This window comes from Narcine bancroftii, chromosome 8 (assembly GCF_036971445.1).
Source record: "Narcine bancroftii isolate sNarBan1 chromosome 8, sNarBan1.hap1, whole genome shotgun sequence".
NCBI classification, from domain to species: Eukaryota; Metazoa; Chordata; class Chondrichthyes; order Torpediniformes; family Narcinidae; genus Narcine; species Narcine bancroftii.
In genome coordinates, this window is record NC_091476.1 from 166,526,732 (window position 1) to 166,551,767 (window position 25,036).

At 39.0% G+C, this 25,036-nt stretch overlaps 1 protein-coding gene and 2 long non-coding RNA genes across 6 annotated transcripts in view; 2 read left to right on the top strand and 1 right to left on the bottom strand.

Annotated features, from left to right (window-relative positions):
* Positions 1–25,036, bottom strand: part of LOC138742142 (CUB and sushi domain-containing protein 2-like) — a 938,722-nt gene that overhangs the window by 136,310 nt on the left and 777,376 nt on the right. The window lies entirely within an intron of this gene.
* LOC138741553 (uncharacterized) lies at positions 1,013–5,762 on the top strand. Its single transcript, XR_011343572.1, has 3 exons — positions 1,013–1,103; positions 3,586–3,820; positions 4,405–5,762. It is a non-coding gene; the product is annotated as an uncharacterized lncRNA (long non-coding RNA).
* LOC138741552 (uncharacterized) overlaps positions 11,514–25,036 on the top strand; it is a 33,750-nt gene continuing 20,227 nt past the window's right edge. For 3 of the 4 annotated variants that reach the window (XR_011343570.1, XR_011343571.1, XR_011343568.1), the window contains exons 1-3: positions 11,514–11,797; positions 13,143–13,271; positions 13,950–14,040. This is a non-coding gene — a long non-coding RNA (uncharacterized lncRNA). Of the gene's footprint in view, positions 11,798–13,142; positions 13,272–13,949; positions 14,041–14,338; positions 14,641–25,036 lie in introns of those variants that run through there. The other variant, XR_011343569.1, reaches the window with a different exon arrangement.

Below are 25,036 nucleotides of genomic sequence, written 5' to 3' on the forward strand. Positions count from 1 at the left end.
AAAACTTCTTAGACAGAGATGTGTGACTTTAAAATGTAAATTAAACCATTTCCTGTTTGGTAAACAATTATGGACAAACCAAGAAACATTACAGTAAAAGATGGGAGACCATATGACATACGAGTATTCTTTTCAAAACAAAATGTGAAATGGTCTGATCTGATTAATGAAACTCTGAAGGATATAAATCTCAAGAGATATAGTTTCTGCAGCTGGAGACAGAGGAGAATTCTATTCTCTCAGGATAGAATTTTTTGAGAATTCTGATAAATAAGACAACTGCTGTTTCGACACATTATATAAACTGATATGTACCCAGTCGCTGGTAGGAACAGCATTTCCAAGCACTTGGCAAAATCCCCAATGACATGTACATTATTCAGTAGGAATCTATTTATTCATTAATATCCGAGACCACCTTTGATCCAATGCATGCTTGAAGCTAATTTTGAAATTTCTGTTCCTTGATCCATATAAATTTGGACACAAAAGTAGTTTTCAACATTTTTCCTACCCTGTCGATGCACAAAGAGTTGACATGCATTGATTTCTGGGCAATCATTTTCATCTGGGCCCAAAATCAAAGGATAGAAAAAGAAATTGGTAAATATTCTATCAATATATGCCAGTTTTTCTCTTTACATTGACCAAATACTGTGTCTGCAAAAGTCACTTGTTGCAAGAATTTTGGAGGAATGGGAGATCCTAAATTGATTGCAAAATGGTATTTGATGTGCTGGAGTTAAAGCAAGTAGAAAATTGGCGATGAAATCACATCCATTGCTAGAGGTCATCGGAAGTATACAGAAAAGGTAAAATTCAATTTTTAATTTTTTTAAAGTTTAAAAAAAATTAGACATACAGCACAGTAACAGGCCATTTTGGTCCACGAGTCCATGCTACCCAATTTACACCCAATTAAACTACCACCCCAATAATGATGTCATAAAGGTCAGTTCATTTGCATTTTAGTAATAATGATTGAAGTATAACTGTTGGCTTGGATACTCTTCCTCAAAATATTGCTGTGTCTAATGCTTTTTCTCTCTTACTGTAAAGGACTACTGGGCAACATTAATGGTGACACTAATGGGAGGCAGAAGGTAATTTTGTGTAATATTACATGTTCTGTACTATTACATGACGATAAAGGAATACCATTGCTGTATACTCAGGCTCTCTTCCATTTTCCAAGTTGACATTAAATTTTTTTTGCGATCGCTAAGGCTATCATAATGAATTTTTTTTGCACTTTATCCAATTTGAGGTCTAATTCTCTACCTCTTATGTTACTTAAAAGAAATAATATCTATTTTTTTGGTATGTTAGTTTTTGTAATTTTATTCAGTATCTGATTTAATTCTTCCCAAAATGTATTTACTTTCATACATGCCCAAGTTGCATGTAATGTTGTTCCCATTTCCTTCTTACAGCGAAAAAATCTATTCGATAATGTTGAGTCCCATTTTTTTAACTTTTGAGGAGTGATATATATACCCTGTGTAACCAATTATACTGTATCATGCGTAACCTTGTGTTTATTGTATTCTTCATAGTTCCAGAACATAACTTTTCCCATACTTCATTTTTTTATCTTTATGTTTAGATCCTTTTCCCACTTCTGCTTAGGTTTATAGTTTATTTCATTTTCCTTATCTTGCAGCTTAATGTACATGGTTGCAATAAATCTTTTAATTATCATTGTGTCTTTAATCACGTATTCAAAGCTGCTTCCTTCAGGTAATCTCAAGCTGTTTCCCAATTTATCCTTTAAATAAGCTTTCAATTGATGATATGCCAACATTGAACCATGAGTTATTCCATCTTTATACTTCAACTGTTCAAATGTTAATAAATTATTTCCCAAAAAACAATTTTCTATTCTCTTGATTCCTTTTCTCTCCCATTCTCTAAAGGAAAGGTTATCTATTGTAAAAGGGATTAGTGGATTTTGCTTCAATAGTAATTTTGATATTTGATCATTCATTTTTTCCTTTCTAAGTGGATCTTCTTCTATGTATTAAGTAAATGATGCAGTACTGGTGAGTTTTCATATTGCACCAGCTTTTCATCCCATTTATAAAGTATATGTTCCAGTACCTTTTCCCCTATTTTATCTAGTTCTATCTTAGTCCAGTTTGGTTTTTCCCTTGTCTGGTAAAAATCTGATAAATACCTTAATTTCTAAAATTTGGGAACTGCAAACCACCTTGATTATTCCTCTCTGCTAATTTATCTAATGCTACCCTTTCCACAAGAATTTCCTTATTATTCTCTTTAGTTCTTTAAAGAATTTTTCAGATAAAGGAATTGGTAACATTTGAAATAAGTATTGTATCCTTGGGAACACATTCATTTTAATGCAGTTTACCCTCCCTATCAACGTTAACAGTAATTCTTTCCAATGTTCTAAGTCTTCCTGCAATTTCTTTATTAGTGGCTGATAATTTAGTTTGTACAGGTGGCTTAAGTTATTATCTAACCTGATCCCTAGGTATCAGATTGCTTGTGCTTGCCATTTAAATGGTGATTCTTTTTTAAATTCTGTATAGTCTGTGTTACTCATTGGCATCACTTCACTTTTATTTGCGTTGATCTCGTACCCCGATATTTCTCCATATTTCTTCAATTTCTTATGTGATTCTTTTACTGATACCGCTGGTTCTGTTGGGTAGATAATTAGCATCAGTGAAGAATCTTCTACTATTCTACCACAAAATCGCAAAACTAACTTGATGAGAATGACCAGCAGAACATTAACAGGCTTTGCCATTCCTTTAATGCAATAATGACTACATTGTAAATGTACTTTACAGTTGTGAAATAAAAAGGTTTATAATAAGTAGTACTTTTAGCATTTTTTTAAAAAACAGAAACGACTTGCCTGTTCATGTACCCTACATTAGAATGAATGTGTGTAGCTATCTATCAGACTTGGGTATTTAATATTTGGTAACATTTGGCCCAAGAACATGAAGTGGGACTATTGTCAAAGTAGAGGTTTAGAGCCCTGCCAAGAGCAAATTGCACACAAGTTAAAGTTTTGAAATGCTATGTCCTGGCTAATGAAAATAACGGAAACTATTTCAGAAAAAAAAACTACTTCAATTGGTTGATTTTCAACTTGAGTATACGACAATGGTACATAGAAATGAATAAATGTATTCCATTAATAAAAATAACATATAATTTAAGAAATAACATCACAATATTTGAACAAGTATGGGAACCATACATGAAATACATTAGAGAAATCCTACCATGGACCTCCACCACCTAAAATGACAGAAGGAGAAGACAATGAAATGAAATGACTCGGTATATAAAAGTAAAAGATAAAAACTTCTTGTTTATTTTTATTAAGTGTCAACATTGTTTAACGGGTTTAATGTATCTTATAGATTGAACTTTGAATAAATGGGAAGGAGGGGTGAGGGAGGGAGGGGGGAAAAAGGGGAGAAAATGACACTGTATATATTCAAGAGAAAAATGTCTGTATGTATTTTGGTCAGTCTGGTTTATAGTGTGAAAAATGTTTAAAAAATTTTAAAAATTGGTTGATTTTCCTGTGGATTATTTGTCTAGGTTGAAGTTTAAGGATTCTCAGCTGGCTGTTGCTTTGTCTTATCTATTTTGTTCATCGGAGTTGATCATGGAGTTGAGCCAAAAGTGAACATTCTCATGGTTAAAAGACAAGAAAAAAAAAACTGATTTTGAACCGTCTTCGAAAAAGGAAAATATTGATGATGCTCAGAAAATCAGGCAGTATCTGTGGGGAAGGAAGAGTTAATGCTTTACTTTCCTGGTCCATCATCAGAATGTGAGAAAATGGGAGGTGAAAGATATGGGGAGGAGGAGTGGGTAGAGGAAGAGGAGGGGGAGAGGAAGAAGAGGAGAGGGAGGGGAGAAGGGGGAGAGTGGAAGGAGAGGAAAAGAGGGAGGAGAGGGGAAAGAGGAGAAGGGAAGGAGGCGAGGGAGGAGAAGGGGAGGAGGAGGGAGGCAAGGAGGAGAATATAATAGGAACAGCTATCAGACATCTGGCCAATTCTGCCATTTAACAAGACTGTGGGTAATCCGGCCACGGAGAGCTCCATTTAACTTTCAGTTCTCCACAAACCAAATCCCCCCTCAAAGATATAATCGATGCATCTTAAATGTATTTAAAGAGGTAGCTTCCACTGTTTCCTTAGGCAGAGAAGTCCAGAGATTCTCCATTCTCTGAGAGAAACCATTTCTCCTCATCTACACCCCCCAAGGCTATGTCTTAAATTCTTGACTCACCTACCAGTTGAAACAATTATATGGCCTCTAACTCGTCTATTCTTTCATAATTTTATTTATTTTTATCTCATCCTGCTATATTCTAATGAGTATGTTCACATCTAATGTAATCTCTCCTTACAGGCTAACCCCATCATCAAAATCAACCTAATGAATCTCCTCAGTATCACTTTTAAAACCCACAGACCTACAGCACGGTAACTGGTCCTTCCAGCCCATGAGCCTGTGTTCACCAAATTGACCGACAACCGCAGTACATTTTGAAGGGTGGGAGGAAACAGGTGAACCCGGAAGATGCGCGGGGAGAACATACAATCTCTTTGCAAACAGCATCAGATTCAAACCCTAGTCCCAGATGCTGTAACAACTTTGCACTAACCACTCTGCTAACCGCCCTTAGTGAAGAAAGAAAATCAGAACTGGACATCGTATTCCAAGCGCAGCCTCACCATTACTCCATGCTGTTGCAGAACCACTCTATTTTAAAATCCAATCCCTCTTGCAATTAAAGCAAACCAACCTTTTGAGATTCAACACAAGCACTCCCATGTCCCTCTGGATAACAGCAAGCTGCCATCTTTCACTATTCAACTATTACTTTCATATTTATTTTAGTGTTTTCTTCTGAACTGGATGAGTTTCACATTGACCAACGTTGTACTCCATCCGCCAGACTCATGCCTACTCACTAAACACATTTATATCCCTCTGCATCCCCGGCACAATTTACTTTTCCTCTCAATTTAGTTTCATCAGTAAACCGAGATGCAATGCACTTGGTCACCTCCTCTAAATCATTTATGCATGTGATTAACAGATGTCAACTGAGCACTGATCCCTGTGGTACTCCACTCACCATGGATTGCTAAGCATAGAATCACCCATTAATCCCAATGCTCTGCCTTCTATTAGTTAACCAATCCTCAATCCATCCTAAGACATTACCCTGATCTCTGTGCATATTTATCTCATCCATCTGCTGCATCTGTTATGTCTTAAACAGAACTCATAAATTTGTGCAGAATCTATGGTGTGCATGTTTGATGGAACAACTTCTACCCAAATATTGTGCCATGTCTTCCTTAATGACAGCTTCAAGCATTTTCTTGACTACTGTAAGGTAAAACATCATGAGATGGGAATGTGTAGGGAGTTACCCTGTACAGGGCTGTAACAAGAAGGGGAGGTGTCCTTGTACTCCTGTTAGGTAAAACATCATGAGATGGGAATGTACAGGGCTGTAACAAGATGTGAATGCATCCTTGTACTTACAAGATAAGAGAGACATTGATGGATTGAGAGGCAGGAAGCTAGCAGGGAAAGGATAGCAACAGTTTTAGTCATTGGACAAGTAATGATATGATGATGTTCTAAGCACATATCCAAGGGTATAAAAAATCACCATTTTGCTGATAACGGCAGAATGCATTCTCCGACTAACATGGTTAGTCGCAAGTGTTACAATCCGGTAATAAAGAACAAAGAACCCTGATTTCGACTCAGCCTGGTGTTTGTCTCACTCATTCATGAACAAAGCAGACCTAACATGTTATAAGCACGTATCCAAGGGTATAAAAAATCACCATTTTGCTGATAACGGCAGAATGCATTCTCCGACTAACATGGTTAGTCGCAAGTGTTACAATCCGGTAATAAAGAACAAAGAACCCTGATTTCGACTCAGCCTGGTGTTTGTCTCACTCATTCATGAACAAAGCAGACCTAACATGTTCTAAGCATGTATCCAAGGGTATAAAAAATCACCATTTTGCTGATAACGGCAGAATGCATTCTCCGACTAACATGGTTAGTCGCAAGTGTTACAATCCGGTAATAAAGAACAAAGAACCCTGATTTCGACTCAGCCTGGTGTTTGTCTCACTCATTCATGAACAAAGCAGACCTAACACTACAGACAGGCCTATAGAGTTAGGTGTCTTTTGTCTACATTTAAGAAAAACACAGTAGCATGACATTTCTAAAGGGAAGGAGAAAGAGACAGATGATGGCTGAAACTGACTTGCAGAAACTAATCTTGCACTGCAAATTCTGAGATTGACATAATCAAGTGAAAAGCTCGACAACTTCCAAAGTAAACAGATAATCAGGTGAAGCTAATTATATTCCAAAAGCAATCTGATTTTGAAAAAATGTGAGATCGGTGTGAAAAATCAGAAAAAAAATAGTTTTTGGGTTACAACATATGACAAAAGCATCATCTGCATATCTCTCACTGCAAACTATTTCAATCAAGACCTTGTTACATAAATGTCAAATGTTATCAAAACTGGAAGGTAATTCATTCTAATGGAAAGTGTGTGTCAGTTTATTATTGCAGTATCTTGAGATTGATCATTTGTTGTTCCATCTCCCCAGAGTGAAGTTATATGTTCCAATATTCAGTCACTTCCACACAAAAAAATTATGATTTTATAAAATTGTTCCAAAGTTTGAGTTCTCCCATGTTTGGCTGTTAAGTTCTCTAATTGTAATTTTAAAAAAAAATTACAAAGCATATATTAGATCATTTTTCAAGTTCATGCTTGTCTTATGATCCAGAAGTAAAAATATAGGAAAAAGTGTTTCCAGCAGTATTTCACTGTGATACTACAGATCTATCACCAGTGTATATAGTTACAGTATCTAGACTGTGCTTACAGCGATTGGCTGAGAGTTTAGCCACGCCTACTGTCTGGGCCTTAAAGGGTTGTGTCCCTAGCCAGGTCGGATCATTCCGGACTGGTCGGCCACCTGTGAAGAGCTCCTGTCTTTTGCTAATAAAAGCCTTGGTTTGGATCAACAAGTCTTTGGTTCCTTCGACGAGCTCTACGTTCAGCAAGTTCTGCAAACATCATTCCATCACATGAGAACCTGTTGCAAATCTTGCTCATTTCCAACCAATGAACATAATACGGACACTCTAATATGACATTTTAGAGGGTGGTACAAGGAAATCGAAACAGTAACATACAGGATTGCTGAAACAACACTTATACCAGACATGAGTTTCAATAGTCTCTCAGAGTCCTCATCTCTCGAGGCACGTTACTCGTTCAGAAGACTTGTGTAAAGGATTAATTATTTCTTCATATTTCCACAAATGCTTGTTTATGTTTTCCTGACATCAACTCTCATGGCAAAAAATAATGGTTATAGATGACACTTTCCTTATTCTAATATATCTTAATTTCAAAGTATCATCTTCCAAAGCATGAGCAACATTATTCTGAATTTAGGTATTTTTAATCCAATAAATCAAACTCTGTGGCTATTAATTTATTCTACCATACACAATGCAATAAGCTTCAGGAGAAATCAGGTCGTCTCCATACAGTATAATAGAATAACCAGTTTGTTCAGTTGTTGGAAAATGCAAGTCCAAATGTGGATCAAATGGAAAAGGGACACATAACATATAGCGGTTAATATTGTAATACATAGTTAACTTTCTTCATGGTCAACAACATGGTCAGATTAAGTGATTTCCATGAGATTCAACAGCAATGGATGATCAAAGACACTTGAATGTATTCAGGATGTTTTGATGGTGTATGGAAGGACTTTTTTTTAAACATTTAAGGAAAGGATTTCATTGAATCACCACCATGTACATTCCAAACCACACTGCAACTAATTAGTCACGTTTGAAGTGAATTGATAGTGGCAACACAGGAAAATGTAGCAGTTAATTTGGACACAGAATTCTTCCAGCCAACAATTATCTGACTACATGACAAGATAATCTGTTTTTGTCAACGTTGATTGAGGTATAATTAATAGCTAGGCTACAATGAAGAACACTGTTCTTTTCTGAATGGTGCCATGGGATCCTATTGTATCCAGCTGAAAGGATAAACAGGTTTAATTCCTCATCCAGTTTATAGCATTTCCAACTCTTTCAGGGCTGTTCACAAGTGTTGAGATTGAGTTTCACGTACAAATCCTTGGCTTTAAATTCAGGATCAAGAAACAACCTGCCCAGTGGGTCAAGCAGCATCAGTGGGAGAGGAAGAACTGTGGCCATTTTGGGTTGGAGGCCCTTCGCAGAGACTGAGAGCACAAAGGGGAGATAGTGAGTTCAATGTGGACAGGTAGATTGGTTGCCGGTGAAGGATTGGTGGGACCAGGAAGAGGTGAAAGATGACCAACAGAGGCAGCTACTTGGCAGATGCCAGACAAGAGTGAAAAAAAAGATAAAAGGGTCGGGTGGAAGGCGAGTCATGGAAGAGGAGACAAATGGACAGGAACAGAATAATGAGAGTTTAAAATCAGGACCTTACAATTCAAGGAAATCATAGTATAAAAAAAGAACTGATCCTGAAAGATTATGCAAAACTAAAATATTAACTTCATCTATGAACTTTAATATCACAAGTTTGATCTGGATCTGGCACCCAAGTGGAGGTGTAGCCTGAAAAACATATTCTCAACAAGAAAACTCAGTACTCTGTGAGTTTGCAATAAATGGTTTGACTTTAATATCACACAGCTTTGTGCCAGGCCATAATACTCTCGAGTATCGTTTTCCTTCATAAATTTTCTCAAAATGGAATGCGTCAATATAACAATATTACTAGCACATTGTCAGAGAAAGGTCATTGCATGATTAGGAAAACGTGGACAACATCTCTAATGATCTCATCTATAGTTAAGGAGAGAAAGCATGAATCACTGGAAACAAACAGTAGGCCCTTTCATGCCAGGTCTCCATCTGGAGGCCAGCAATAAATGCTGAGGTAAAAATATAAATATTCCTTTCATGGAACAGCCTGAATAGGCTGCTCTTGAATCAAATTCATGTTCAGCAGCGCCTCGTTGTGCCCTCCAGAGCCAATGGAGGTGGGGCGACTGGTGCCATAGCGCCACCCATCATAAATACATGGCAAAGCAATGGCTGTCTTCCCTCCCCATAATCCCCCAATGGAACTACTCTGCATTTCCCAGAACGTTGCAGCTGCGTGGGGGATTATGGTAGGGAAGATGGCCATTGCTCTGCCACATTTTGAGCCGCTGATGAGCGGCCCCAAAGGCCGAAGCAACCAAATGAGGTGCGGGAGTGGCCGATGGGGCTGTCACAGACCACACCGGCAACCCCTGCTGGCTTCCCCTCCCTGACAGCTCCCACCAGTCACCCCTGCCCTGACTTCTCCTGCTGGCCACAGTCTGCCTTGACAGCCCCTGATATGACGGCCCCCTGCCGGCTGCATCTGCCCTGAGAGGGTCATAGAGGGAGAAGGGGGAATGAGTGGGAGAGAGAGCAGAGATGGGTCGCGGGCTGACGGTGTCATCAAGACGTCATCAGCCTGCACCTAGCCAGCCGCTTGCAGTAGCTGTACATTGACCAATGATCCTTCCCCGAGAGGGATTGCAGTCAACACCTTGGAGCTGGCCAGGGCACATTCACAGAGGTAAGTCTCCTGATGTTAGGGTGAAGAATTTCCACCTTTACACTTGGGCTTTTTCACTGCATGAAAGGGCAGTTGGCAGGGTAATAATGAGCTGAAACTACATACCAGCCAGTCACTCAGAGACAAGGAAAATTCTTCCAGGTTGTTCAACTAAATCACAAACTCCACTCACAATGAGCACGACAGACCTGTTTCTGATCACCATTAATCTACGTCAAAATTAAGTATTGCTGAATTTACACATACTTAGTTGAAGAAAGGAGAGAGTTTGCTGGATATTCAGTTTCCCCTAAAGCATACCATCCACAATAAAATAGATAGGAATTACATTTTATTTTTGTATAATGTTATTCTATCAGAGAGTTTGTAAAAAAGGAACAAATAGGTTCTGTTTTTAACAAATGTCCATAAGGCAATTTTGTCCTTGAGTCAGAAGATGTGCAAAAAAAAAACATTCAATGTGGTAACTAAACCTCCTCTGTGTTGATCAGTGTCAGTAAGACTAATGAAATATAACAATTACCAAAAGTGGAGTGAGAAAATAAACTAGTTTTGCTGTTTTTATTCAAACTTTCAAATTTAGTACCATTATGAGCAGACACTCCATGTTTGGGTTTCCAACAGTCAGCGGTTTGTAACTCATCGATGGCTTGTACTTCAGAATATCCCAATAAAAGCAATGTAAAACTTGTGTCTGCTTAAATATACATAGATTTTACTTTGCCATCTGCTGAAATATAAAGGCATGGATGACTTCTGGGAATGAGAACAGGGATCAGAAAGATGCGATGGAGAGCCACGAGGTTGGCATCATCACACCAAGCCCCCTCGCCACTGGGTAACATTTCGGGAAGAACAAGAATCAGCCATTGGTAGAGGGATGATCTTCAACCACTCGCTGATTCTGAGACTTTCTATATTTGCTTTCTTGTTTGATGTCAGATAAGCAATGAAAAGTTTTCTTCTGCAACCCTGCTGGATGTTGAATGGCACTCAAAAGAAAGTGTTTCACTGTATCCCAGTGCAAACGGCAGTTAGGTGACAACAGGATCCGGATGAACTGGAAGAGTGGGTCAAGGAAAAGCAGATGGACACAGTGGAAAGTGTTGCACTTTGGTCAGTCAAAGCATGGCAGGAATTGCACAATGAAAGGAACACAGGGAATATTTTTGACAGAGATTTGGGGATACAGGTAGTGCATAGTTCCAAGACAGATGCAACACAGACAGGTCAGTTGGTAATAAAGCCATTTAACATGAATGCTTTCATCAGTCAGGACACTGAGCGCAGGAGCCGAGACATCAAATTGCAACTATACAGGAGGTTGGTGAGACCATACGAGGAATATTGTGCATTGTTTTACAACCCAGTTATTGGAAACATAGCATAAAACTGGAAACCTGAAGAAAAATATTATGTTGCTGGTACTGAAGAGTTTGAATTACACAGGGAAGAGTAGCAAGAGTAGAATATGCTATGGGTCCCACATTGTCAAGGGCCCCACGCTAAATGCTTGAAAGCTATCAATTCTAGTACAAGAACATGCTGCACTTTGTGGTGGCCCAGTCTGAGGCAGCTCCCCAGATGGGTGATCCAGATCGTGTCACCGAGGCCTATCTCAAACTGGTGGAGGGCAACGAGAAGCTGTGCCTATTCTCTGAGAAACTCCTGTATGCGATGACCACCCACTGCCACTTCTCTAATTGACAGCTCCCACCGCCCTCATCCCAGGCTGTTGCCACCCCATCATGTGACAGCTTGGCATGACCAAAGTGTATGCACGCTGACGTCACAGTGCCTGCAAGTATCACTGAGCACTGTTCCCTCAGCAATGGGTCGGTCCACGGCAGAAGCCACGGCTTTGGCCCAGGGCTGGAGATGAGACTGGTCCTGAGCAAAGTAGGAGTGGCCCAGGGTGGGTCCTGTGTGCTTGATGCCCGGGCCCGGCCCCTAATGGAACCGCGCAGCCCTGAGGTGGAGGTACTGACGGGGTGTGAGTGTGGCCTTGGGGAGGAGGGCAGCGGCACCTTCTGTACGAGGTCCAGCCAGGGTCTCTTCCCATCCCCCCACGGACAGGCTGGTGAGGGAAAGGAAGAAGCGGGGAGGAGGTGAGTGCAGGGACTGTAACACAGGGCCGATCAGGGAGAACTGTCCCTGACAATGTTATGGGCAGTGAGTGTGTCCAGCTGCAGCCCCTGTCCCCCTGGCTGCACAGATGGGTGGGATCAGCACTTGGAGTGACAGAGGGAGGGAGGGAGGAGTGGACGGGAGGCAGACAGGGCAAGAGTAAGGACGCCTATGGCGGATGGAGGAGTCCATGGCTCCCCTCAACTCAGTGAGTTCTCAAATGGCAGTTTGTGCTCGCCCCCGCAATTACCCGAATGCTCCCCAATTAGCTCTCTTCTGATGGCGACTCTGTTATGCAAGTATAAGATTTATATGTTTTAATATTTACCTGTGCTTTTTAAAATTTAGGCCCCCTTTATAATATATGCTGTATAGTTTAATCCGACACTGAGGGAGAGGTTGGGTTGGCTGGGACTTTTCACCCTGGCGTTCAAACAGATGCTCAAGTTGCAATGTTCATTTTTATTTGGACATTACAGAGAACAGGCTAAAAGACAATGAATAAATCCATTGTAAGAGCAGCTTTGATTTGTAATCTAACCTGTGGACAACTTCATCTTTTAATGAGTGGGAGGGGCACAAATATTTAAGAGAGCAACTTCCCAAATTTCGGAATCTCCAACAATCATGGGGAATGCATGGTTCTTTTAATGTTTTGCAATTCATATTTGAATGTGAATTTTTAAAATATATATGTTTCACGCTCTGCTCCCAGTATCACAGAAGAAGCCAACACAAAGGAAACATTTCAATTTGCTTTTGTCATTTATATCACTGTTATCTCATTGATTAAAACATTACTCAGACCACAGAAGATATCAGCAAATCTGTACAGACTCCTTCAAAACATCACGATTTCCCTTCCTCTCAAAGTCCTAGTCCCTGTTCCTCTTCACTTCTCTGCAGCCAAATAGAGTTTCTTACTTCAACCGTCCGTTTCAAGGTCCTCGCCTTATGTTATTGCTTTAGTCGATTGACTACAATGGTATGCATAGGATCCAGTCCTTTAACTCCATTTTATTTTTCACCACTACCTTCAATTACCTTTAGCACCAGCAGGCTTCTTGGGATAGTAAATAGGAGATAGCTGATCTACAGCAGGTGTAAATCATAGACTCGTGCACAAAGCGTCAGATCAGGGATGCAAATGAAAAGTCGAGCTCTACACTGATACTTTTCTTAACTGCTGGGTGATACATCAATTAGTGTCTTAATTATTGTTATATAGAATTATGCGTTGGTCACACTATCTGAGACCTCTGACTGTTGATCCACAACATAACACTCCCTTCATTTCATTTTCTCTCCCCTCCTCCCTCCCGCCAGAAAAGCACCTTATGATTTTTTTTGGAAAGGTCAGTATTCCAGTGACACAGATTCAAGTTTACTGAATAGAAAAGCCAGCATCAAGGTGATGTAGAAAGCTGAATGGAGCTGCTATGCCTTGTCTAAAAGGTCGGTGATAATGCTTTTCATCAGGAGAAGTCGAAAATGAATAACTATTGTGTGAAAAGAGAAAGGACACAGATAAAGTGGATAATGTTTATAAGAGTTAATAGGATTTTAGAAGACCAAATGGTTCCATTTAATACCATTTCCATTTATTTTATATGGACATCGAAATGGAAACTAGAAGCATTTGCACAGATGCAAATGCTTCAAGTCGAATAGAGGAATTAGAGAAAAAACATCTCCTTGCATGGAACATAAACACTTCAGGAAATGTGTACAAAATACGAGTCCTGTTTTGAATCAAAATCAGAATTTATTGCATGAACAAGTCATGAAACTTGATGTTTCGTGGCAGCGTCATAGAGCAAACGTTCAAATTATAATTATCTTACAACATTACTATAAATAAAACAAAATAAAAATACTGGTGCATGTAAAGTAAGGCAGGAATCTGATGGGAGCGGGGAAGAGGCTGTCCATGTGCCGCTGAGTGCTCGCCTTTAGGCTCCTGTACCTTTTTCCCTATGGTAGCAGAGCGAAGAGGGCATGGCCTGGGTGGTGGGGGTCTTTGAGGATAGAGACTGCTTTTTTAAGACACTGCCGCATAGAGATGTCCTTGATGGAGTCTTAAGTTTTGTCAGGTATTATTAAAAATAGTATTTTTTTTTTTAACTTAACTAGATCGACTGGACTATCAAGATAGACAAGCCATTGTGCTTTCCTGCTGTTATGCAGCTTTAATAAGGATCTGAAATCATACTCCAGATCACAGGTAAATCAATCACAGTATCAAATAAGAATTGCACGTTTTTGAATATACATGTATACACTGAAAACAAAAGGCACGCAATTTCATTAGGGCTGCTTAAATAATCAGTAATGCAAAGATTCAGTGTGATGTGCTGTTGGAATGGAAAGATCTAACACATGTTCACCATTCTTTGGAGAAACGACATGATGGGCTTCTGTGACTTTTCTGCGACTCTCAATGGAAAGCTCATTTATCTAAAAGCATTATTTTCTGTTATAAATGAAAATAATAAAGTGACAACATGCTTTATTTGATGCAGAAATATATTTATCTGTGCTCCACTGAATAGGAAGATTGGGAGGAGAGAAACTGAATATTCCAGTCTGTGACAGTTCACTAAGCTGATCTCACTTCTTTCACATCTTTAAATATATTTGTTCAAGCAATGTCTGAGAAATTCTTTGATCAAGGTGACCCCACCTGCAATTACCTGATTATGTTGAGCAAAAAATTCACATTTCACATTAGAAGTGGAAAATATCCAGCAAAATCTTCCTCGACTAGATATAAAAAAGGAGAATAAGAACAACATCTAAAAATAAAGCTGATCTGAAGTACAAATGATGCTATTTTATTTGTGCACTGGATAACCCATTCTACTAGCAATCATGGATGGGTATACATTATACCTGCAAAGTCATGCTGAGACACGTGGGGACAGGTGGTATCGAGACAATTTCCACGAACATTGGCTCTGGAAACCTTTCCTTCCCTTGGCCACCCAGTCCAACATTCTAATCACTTCACAAATTAATGTGTTTCTCCCAACTGATCCCAAGGAACAATACCAGGGAGAAAGCTACTCATTTAATCAGATAGAGGAAGGCCATACACTGAAAATACCTAAAGTTACCTTGAAAACCTCCAAAATAAGTTGGACATATTCCTGTACGCTAATTCTTCTGAAAACCTCTGCAGCCCACAAATATACAAGTGATTGGGGATTTCTATTATTTGCCCAGATGAGGGGAGATAGCCAAAAGGAACCATTGGTGGAAGAGGAGTTACTGAAATTGGGAGAGATGGTTCTCATTTCTGTGAGGGGCGCTTGACAAAGTGGCTACTCTCTGTCTTCCTTAGAGTAGAAAAAGTTAAAGAATTTCATTTATGTTACATTCTAAAATGTAGTATTATGTGACAATAATAGAACCTTTACCTTTTGACCTTTCTGCTCCTATGGGAACAGTTCCTGAGATGAGGAACAATTACAAGGATCAATTAGAAAGCCGAGGACTGTTTACTTTAAACAGAATGCTGAAGGGAGATTTGATGGAAGAATAAACAATGACGAAGGTTCTCAATAGCACAGATAATGTCCCATTTGGTGGCGGGATCATGATTAAATTTAAATTAATTTTTAAAATTTAACCTACAGTCCTGGTAGGTTTCAAATGGTGGGAGGAAACCGGAGCCCATGGGGAAAACCCACACAGACACGGGGAGAACATACAAACTCCTTACACAGAGCACGGGACTCGAACCCGTCATGATTGCTGGCACTGTACAGGCATTGCACTAACAACTATGCCACCCCTGGAGATGACAGATATAAAATTAACAAGAAAATAATTGCGGGTTGAATGAGGAAAGAAAAACAAGCAGCATGTTGTTGGTATTTGGAATGCGCTGCCTGCAGATGTGATGGATGTAGACTTCATTCTGTTCAGAATATGTGCCAATGTCAATTCGTAAGGCAATGGAGAAAGGGTATAGGGTTCAATGACAGAAATATTCTGGTAAAGAGCAGCTGCAGACACTATGGTCCAAATGGCCGCCTTATGTGTTCTACCACTTCTATGATTTGGATCAGGTCTCATTTAAATGGATCATACATTGCAAACCTTACATCCATGCAATCTTGTCAAAATTAGCTTCAAATCACCATTTCTGATGATTAATGTTTCCAACCGATTTCTCTGCATTCTTCAGATCTTGCCGGCAGAATGGTTGAAAGCAGATATGATTTTATTTTTAAAAAAATCAGACCAAGTCAACACCTTTCGCTGAAAAAAATCTGATGTTGAAGCCGTTATCTCTCAAAAGATGGCAGTTGGTAATGAGAGGCAAAACTTGCGAAGCTATTAGTTAGTCAAACCTTAGAAATAAGTCCCATTAAATTTTGAGACATGATGCATCTGATAAAGGAACATAAATCAATCACAAACTACGATAGTTCCAGCCATGCCTCGCAGAACTATTAAAATGCAGGAAACGAAGTAATCGTAAACACAAAGAATGTAACAGTTAATTAAACCAACTTCTTTGCACAGCAGTCAGACAGGATAGCAGAATTCTATAGAATTAATCACATTTAGAATGTTTTCATATGCTCATTGTAAGGTAAAACATCATGAGATGGGAATGTGTAAGGAGTTACCCTGTACAGGGCTGTAACAAGAAGGGGAGGTGTCCTTGTACTCCTGTTAGGTAAAACATCATGAGATGGGAATGTGCAGGGCTGTAACAAGATGTGAATGCATCCTTGTACTTACAAGATAAGAGAGACATTGATGGATTGAGAGGCAGGAAGCTAGCAGGGAAAGGATAGCAACAGTTTTAGTCATTGGACAAGTAATGATATGATGATGTTCTAAGCACATATCCAAGGGTATAAAAAATCACCATTTTGCTGATAACGGCAGAATGCATTCTCCGACTAACATGGTTAGTCGCAAGTGTTACAATCCGGTAATAAAGAACAAAGAACCCTGATTTCGACTCAGCCTGGTGTTTGTCTCACTCATTCATGAACAAAGCAGACCTAACATCATAATTTCAATACCATCCAGGAGCTTGTGTATTTCCTGTTAAATAACACAAAATGCTGGAGAAAAATCAGCAGGTCAAATCGTGGCAAAGGTTAAAAAAAAAAATGCATAACCGCCGTTTTGGGCTTGAGCCCTTCATCAAGGTATAAGAGAATGCGGCAGACGTCCAAACAAAAAGGTAGGGGGCAGAGGGGGGGCTGACAAAGGCATGAGATAATAGATGGAGAGAGGAGGGAGGGGACAGCAGCAATGAGGGAGAGTAAGGATGGTTGGGTGGGTAAGTGGGAAGGGAGGGGAGAACTGGAAAGACAGGAAAGGGGGAGGGGAACAAAAAGGGCGAGCTGGTTTAGCAGAAAGCAGAGAAGTCGACGTTAATGCCGTCTGGCTGGAGAGTGCCCAGATGGAAGATAAGGTGGTGTTCCTCCAATCTGTGGGGTGATCAGGATGGGATCACATATAAGGCCATGGACAGACATGCGAGTCTGGGTGTGTGAATCAGAATTGAAATGTTTGGCTACTGGGAGGTCGCTGTTCTTGCAGATGAAGTGGAGGTGCTCAGTGGTGATCTCCCAATCTGCGACCGCTCTGTCTGATGTAGAGAACGACAGAAAGGGAGTACCAGAGGCAGTAAACAAGTCCTGTGGATGTACAAGTTAACTGTTGCTTCACTTGAAAAGCCTGCTTGGGGCCCAGACCGTGAAGAGGGAGGAGGTGTGGGTGCAAGTGCTGCATCTCCTGTGGTCACAGGGGAAGGTGCCACTGGGGGTGGGGGTGGGGGGGGGGGGGCGGCGGAATAGGTGGGGAATGATGAGTGCACAAGGGAATCACTGAGGGAGTGTCCCTGTGGAAGGCTGAGCAGGGAAGAGAAGGAAAAATGTGCTTGGTGGTGGGATCCTGTAGGTAATAGCTGGAAATTCTGGAAGATAATGTGTTGGATACAGAGACTAGTTTTTTTAATTTATTTTTAAATATATACATTGGTAGTTAAATTGCTTGGAAATTCAATCCCACTTGGCAATTTTAAATGTACTGTATGGCTGCAGCGACTATTACTCCATGTATGGCTGCAGCTACTTTATCTCCTTGTAAAATTAATTGATTTTGATTTAAATGGAACCAATTTTCAGATGTGAAGTAGAACGTGCAGCTATTGCAGCAAGGCTATCACGTGCAGCAAAAGGTTGCCTGGCCTGCTGCACAGCATGAAATTGACCATTGTGGCTGTGGGCCTGAGAGAGCAAAATTCAGTTCAAACCTGTACCAAGTGCCAAAGGCGCTATGAATCATTGTTATACTGTGTCCTTTCGAAAGAGTGGAGTGCACCAATGAATGTTTAGCATCTGTGACACAGAGCAGTTTTAAGATGGGGGCAAAATTAGGGGCAGGTGAGGGGATGATCTACAGTTCCCACTCAGAGCCTGGTGGGGAATTTTGAGCAAATGACATCCATTAAGCAGGGGATGTGGTTGGTTGACCAGCTAAGTATTAGTGTTTTGAGAATAGGGTTTGATTGAAATTGAGCCTTTGATCAATAGATTGCGGCGGTGTGGGAATCCAGTGAATTAGGCAACTTGAGGATCCAGGACTGATGGATGAATCAAGGATGAGATCAATGTTATTTAGGAGTGCATACTTCAGCATGAATATGGAAGCAAATTAAAGAGACTCATCTTTTTACAATCCCAGTCCAAAGCTCCATGGACACGGGCACATTTCTCTCTAAGGCTTCAAAAAAAACCCAAAACACTGGGAGTCACATCAGTTGCTTCATGTCGAATGCAAATATTGCTTTAGAAATGAAGGATCCACCATCAGCTGGAGAGATGCCATGAAATGACGTAGATTTGACACCATCAAATTTCTCAGTCAGTGCAGCTGGATGTCCCATTGAGGAGTAGGGAAAAGAGGAAGAGAGAGAGAGAGAAAGAAAAAGAGATCAATTAAGTATTATTGATAGCTTTGGGATTCTTGACTCAGTGAAGTAAGGAACAAAACATGTAAATATCCTTGATTCCTGACCATTTGCCTATTAGATGGGGATGGGATTGAGTTTAATTTTGATTCCTTTCCTATTTTTAAACAGTCCAGCTATGCTCGAGAGTTACCCACTCATGAGAAATGCAATTTTGGCAAACCTCTGGGCAGGATTCTGGAACCCAGGGTCTCCACACTCAGGATTTTTTATATTCTCTTGTACCTGTCACCATTGCTACCCCTGTTGCTTGGCAAAATCATATTAAAACAGAATTTGCTGTGCAGAAATACATCACAAGCAAGGAAATGATATTTGCAAGAAAGTGCCAAACAGTTCACATCATTTGTGCCCTCAACTCACAATGCAAGGGCTCATGTTTGAAACACAAAATTACTGGTCAATTGAGATCACGTTCCTCAACTAATGGCTTTTAAATGATAACAGTGAAAGCAATTCTGCCAGTTCAGGAGGCTTTCCAATGTAAGAACCAAGGGCATGATGAGTTCAGGACTGATTCAGACTTAAACCCGTCTGGTTCGATGTAATCATTACATTTAAATAGAGAAATAGAGCGAGAGTGATATATTCCACTGACTCGAGCATTGATAGGATGGAAGGGTAATGATATTTAATTTCAACTCTGCATTCCACTTGAGCACAAAGTACCATTCTGGTCATCACATGAGCAAAATAATGTGATTGAACTGGAGAGGATGCACAAGTACTGGAGAGAAATATTGTCACAACTGGAATATGGCAGCTCTTAAGATTGGATTTCAGATTTCTTGTCAGACTATATACATGACATCACATATAATCCTGAGATTCCTTTTTCCTGTGGGCAGAATTACCACTAATTGCTAGTGCAAAAAATAAACATGTAAACAAATAAAAGAACTGTAAACATGTCAGGAATGTAAACCAAGTGACTGTGTAATAAATTGTACATGTAAGATTTCTTAATTGAGTCTCTGATTGAGTGTGTTATTGAGGAGTCCGATGGTAGAGGAGAAGCAGCTGTACCTGAACCTGGTGGTGCGAGTCTTGTGGCACCTATACCATTTTCTTGATGGCAGCAGCCATCTTGATGATTGCCGCTGCTCTCCAACGGTAGTGTCCCCAATAGATGTACTCAATAGTGCGGAGGGTTTTGCCTGTGATGTCTTGGGCTGTGTCCACTACCTTTTGGAGGGCTTTACTCTCAGGGGTATTGGTATTCCCATACCAAATCATGATGGAGCCGGTCAGCACACTTTCCACCATACCTCTGTCGAAATTTGCCAGGGTTTCTGGTGTCATACCAAACCTCTGCAAACTCCTGAGGAAGTAGGGGTGCTGACGTGCTTTCTTAATGATGCTGTTAGTGTGTTGGGTCCAGGAAAGTGACTCCGAAGATCTTAAATTTGTTCACCCTCTCCACCTCTGACACCCCCCCCCACCCCAACCAATGATCACTGGATTGTATACCTCTTGCTTTTCTTTTCTGAAGGCAACAATCAGCTCCTTAGTTTTGGTGACATTGACTGCAGTAAATTTGGGTTTATTGAAACAAAGGGAAGGATTAATTGAGATGCATTAGATTATGAGGCTTCAGTTAATGGATGATCTATTTCCATCAAGACAAGTAGATCAAGGGGTTTTGGTAAAAAGGATGGATGGAGCAGGAAAACTTTTTTCACTTAGAGAATGATAGGGGTGTGGAACCCATTGACTAAAAGAGTGGTAAAGGCAGAAATCATCACATATTTACAAAAAAAAACTTTAACATTACTTGTAGAGCCATGACCTGCAAAGCTAGCGATCAAGGGTAAGAAGGTGGGCAATTACTTTTTTGGGGTGGACAGGACTCTGATGACCTGAGAATGGACAGGAGTGACAACAGTGCAAATTTCCACCCCTACTTCTACCTGTAGGAGAATGATCAATGAAAATAAATAGATCATTTAATTTTAGACATAAACTGCCTGGAATAAATCTACTGTTTGATCTGGAAAAATCCCACTCCTCAAATTACAAAAGCACTCACAAAACAGCAAAACAGATGATGAAGCAGCAAAAGGGAACTTAATCAACTTTTCATTTTTACATGAAGGAAATGCATGACAAATTCAGATTCGATTTCTCACAGTAGCTCATTTGCCAACTTTGCTGACTTGCCCAAGGATACCACAAATTAATTTTTTAGTTCAGTAAATTCTTAAAATTGGTTAATAGAAATAATTTATCAGTTTGCTCACTTGCACTTAATATACAGCACAGACATATTTCCTCTGACAGTCTCAAAGTACTTGTGTCAGTACTAATGTTTATTTTCTCAAAAATAAAAGAAGAAAAAAATGCACTTCTCCTCAGCTGATCCACGATTTCACTATGTTTAAGGTACAGAAAGCTACTAAATTCACATGGGAAATTCATAAAACCAGAAGAATGAACCCTCAATCAAGAAAAGAACCGATTAAGTGGTGTTTGAGAAACTGCTAATATGGGATTGCACCCAAAATATTCATTAAGTTTAAAATTAAGCCTATTGATTTTATTTTTTGATTCAAATTTTTATGCATCAAATATATCTGACTCTATGGCATGCCTGACTTTGGAGAAGAAAAAAATCAGATGTTCTTCTATTGTAACAGATTTGAATTTTCTAAGTTTATGGGATCCTTTTATTAATTATTTTCGTAATTTATAAGATCACTTCGATCTTGCTTTGTGAGTTTGTGGTTTCTTTTTATGGTAGTGAAATTATATGTATTTACCAGACAACTTCAGAAGGGACAGGGGTAGAATTTATAGTACAAAATAATATTTCCTTTTTTAAAAAAATCTTTTTCAATTAGCCATATGTTGTAATTGTTTAAGTGTTTACTAATTTTTTTTCTGTTTGACTGTTATTGAGTCTATATATAATAGTTTTATTTTTCTTATATAACTCGTTTTGTCCTATATATTCCATTTTATATATTTCTTTTGCTCAATGATTTCTACTTATTTTACTATTTCTTTAAAATCCATTCAAATATGGAAAAAGAATAAATCTATCTCTCTCTTACACTTGCTATCGCTCTCTTCCACTTTCACATTGTTAGTCACTGTGCAAAAGGCAGCAAAATATTTATCCTCAGATATCCATTAGAAATGCTGTTAGTTTTCTCTTAGAGCATCTTGTCAGGATAGTTTCATGTACAATAGCACATAGATATATGAGAAATAATTAATTTGTCACGTCAATGAAAATGTGAGAATATCCTTTATACCTTTCAAAATGTACCACGGGTGTAGGCTATAATTGTGTGTAAATTAGGGGCCACAGACTTGAAGCCCAAAATGCTCTGTTACCGTGCTGTATGTCAAATAATTTTTTTTTAAATTAAAAATTTGTTAATGTGAGGTGTCAACTTATTTAAATAAAATGTGGCTAAAATTCAATTGTTTATCATCTGCAGCAATGCCAAGAAATTGATCATTATTGAGCTGAAAAATAGTGGAATAACTTTTTAAAAAATTACATGTAGACATATAGCATAGTAACAGGCCATTTTGGCCCATGAATCCGTGCTGCCCAATTTACACCCAATTAACCTAATCTCCCGATCCATTTCGAATGGTGGAAACAAACTGGAGCCCTCGGCAAAAACCCACACAGACACGAAGAACGTTCAAACTCCTTACAGACAACGCTGGCGCTGTACAGACGCTGGGCTGACCGTTACGTCAACTGTGCCACTTGAAGGAAAACGTAAAGTAAGTTTTAATCACCCAAGAAACATGACCCAGATTTCGTTTGGATTCTCACCAGCCTCAGAGACACCAATAAAGATGCAAAGTCTATTTTTAGTTTTACAATGCCATTTTCCAACAGTGGTTTTTCTCAATACTTCAGTTGTTTCACAAGGGTAGAGTTAGAGTACAATTCAATTGAGTTGAGTGCAGAGAAACTAGTGTCTCTGGTGAATGTCGTCAAAAAGAAGCAGCCACAGCCTCAAAACTATCGGCTTCATGGAAAATCTGGACTTCCTTCAACCAACTAGGCAGGATATGCTGAGAGGTCAGGTAAACTATTTGATACGAATCCCTATTCACTCTTCCTGCCCAAGAAAAATAACTGTTGACAGTTTATGATGTCATTGCTTATTTAGACCAATAAATGTTTTATTAATGTTTTTCTCTAAAGCTAATATCCATTTCCAGACTTCTGCAGAGCCCATTGTGGCCTTATTGTTTACAGAAGCTCATATTTGAGACTGCATTTTCACTCATCTTCTGTTGTATTTCCACACTCAAAATTTACTTCAAGTCAAAAGTGATTTGGACCTAACAGTCCTGTGATTGGATGCACAGAAATACAACATAGACTTTAGAGGTATTGGCACAAAAAAGAAAGGGATCCCGTAGACCATATCAACCAAGGTTTGCAGGAACTAATCTCACATCTGAGTTTCACTGAGGAGTATGGTCTAAATAAGCTATCCTAAAAGAAGGCAGACCTTATTGTGTCCACAAATTTAGATTCAGACACAGACAGTACTTGAAGCCAAGATCATTCTCATTCTTAGCCTTAGGATTATTCTAGACAAAATATTTTCCAAACTTTATCAGTGATTGTTAAGATCAAATTAGAACCATGTCCTTTAATTGCTTTATTTGTTTTTTTTTCCTTCAAGAAGATGATATATATCCTTGACTTCAACCCAAAAGAAAACCTTAGCTTTTACCTCGCCGATAGCTCTCCGAGCAATTCTGATGAAATGGAAAGATAACACTTCACCTACTCAAATTCAATGATTTCATGATATCACGTCTTACCTAAGATTGGGAAAAAATTAGATATAAACATCAAAGATGGAAAGTTTGGTTTGGATAAGATGTGGGGCCCAGTCATGGATTATTATTACAACATGAATAATAACTCCCAGCCTGGTATCCAAAAGTTGTTATTTAATTCAATCGATATAATTTATACAGGTTAACCATGTTTAGAGGGAGGGGTTGGATTATTAGGGTTTTTTCTCTTTTCTTTTTGAGGTAGAGATAAACTAAGTAAAAATGGGTTTAACTGGATTATAAATATTGATCATATCATGGGATAAAACAAAAAAATACCCAAGAAGTTTAAAATCTTTTTATAAAAGGGAATCTTAACAATTTTCTATTCAACATTAATTTTGGCTATATTATGAGGAATATAATTGTAGAATTTAATGTTTTGAATGGGATGTTAAGTAAATAATTATGGTTATACTCTAATTTACAATTTTCTTGTGATGTGTATGATATGATTCGATTTATGTCATTAATTAGAACACCATGTATGAAGGTTTTTTCTATTAAATTTAAAAAATATTTTAAAACAAATTATTCCAAACCACAGCCTCCAGTATCTGTCTCATCTCAGAGCCTCCAGTATCTGTCTCATCTCAGAGGTGTGTGTGTGTGTGTGTGTGTGTGTGTGTGTGTGTGTGTGGGTGTGTGTGTGTGTGTGTGTGTGGGTGTGTGTGTGTGTGTGTGGTGCCTGGGGAGTGGTGGTGACAGAGTGTCCCGGGAGTTGTGGGAACAAAGGAGTTAGTGTCATTCTGTGTGAGGGAAAGTGTTCAAGAGAAAGAAGTAAGCAGAATGTGAACATCAATTAATCCCTGTGCCTTTACATGATAAAGAATTGTAATGGAGTGAAGTTGTGTTAATTTAACAAAAAGATTTTATGCATGACTCAGTGTCAGAAACCACAAAGATTTTTAAGCCATTGGATATATTTTTCAGTGGCATAACCAAATAATTATTTAATAAACTGGAAAAGAATGTATAACATTTTCAAAGTTAGTTTTTTAATAAATGTCATTTTGTTCTACTTTGCTCGTAATTGAAAGATTACAAATGACAATGTGTAATTTTAACACTGAAACGAAGAAATATTACTGAAAAATTGCAGTGATGTGGAGGACCCTTTCAAACTTGAGGGGGGAAAATAAACTACTTTATACATAACATATTTTATTATGTGAATTCAGCCAGAAATACAACCGAAAGAGGGTCATTTGGTGTTTTCAGAACTGAAAAGGATCAAGTTGTAGATATCCGTCAATAGACACCTGTTAATATGAGATTATGTCACCTTTTGGTGCTGTATCAAGACTGGTAGGAGAATGAAAATGAAAACTAGATCACTGGAAATTATCTGAGAACGGCACCTCTCTGCAATGAAAAGATGTGTCATCTTCTG